Raw genomic sequence first — 629 nt, forward strand, 5'->3', positions numbered from 1 at the left:
ACACACACACACACACACACACACACCGCATGCAGTGTCAGCCTCATCGATATATTGATCCTCACTTTGTACATGACAAAGCCTGTGGAGCCAGACTGAGAGCAATACATACAAAGAAAGGAATTAACAGAGAGAGACACACAACATGATGTCTTTCTCTCTAAGGATTTACAAGACGTCCAAACCCATCACCAAATAACCTAAGTGTGTCCCCTCCGTACCCCGCCTCTGATCCATTGGCCATAACTCTCTGGAGACATATATGTGGGTGTGTGTGTGTGTGTTTGTCATCTCATCTATCTTCTCTCTTCCTGCTTTAGGGCTTTAGCTGCTGATACTGAATCTTTTCTCCTATTCATTCAATCTTTTTCTCTCACTCTGACACACATTCAACAGTCTGGTTGCTGCAACCTTTCTACAGTAAATGTCAAATCATTGAGTGATTGAAAATGTCACAAAGAGACATGTATGAAAACAAGGTCAGCAAACACTGGGACCGAAATGATTAGTTTGCCCACATTTTGGCAGGCACGTTGCCCCGTCATGATCCCTTAAAAATTGTCCCCAACACGTTTGAAAAGCATCAAGGCGACACCTCATGTAGGTGTGTGTGTGTGTGTGTGTGTGTG

The 629-nt window shown here is 43.7% G+C and overlaps 1 protein-coding gene across 2 annotated transcripts in view; it reads left to right on the forward strand.

Moving 5' to 3' along the window:
- stum (stum, mechanosensory transduction mediator homolog) overlaps positions 1–629 on the forward strand; it is a 16,478-nt gene that overhangs the window by 2,496 nt on the left and 13,353 nt on the right. The window lies entirely within an intron of this gene.

The sequence above is a fragment of the Etheostoma spectabile genome, chromosome 18, assembly GCF_008692095.1.
Source record: "Etheostoma spectabile isolate EspeVRDwgs_2016 chromosome 18, UIUC_Espe_1.0, whole genome shotgun sequence".
NCBI lineage: Eukaryota > Metazoa > Chordata > Actinopteri > Perciformes > Percidae > Etheostoma > Etheostoma spectabile.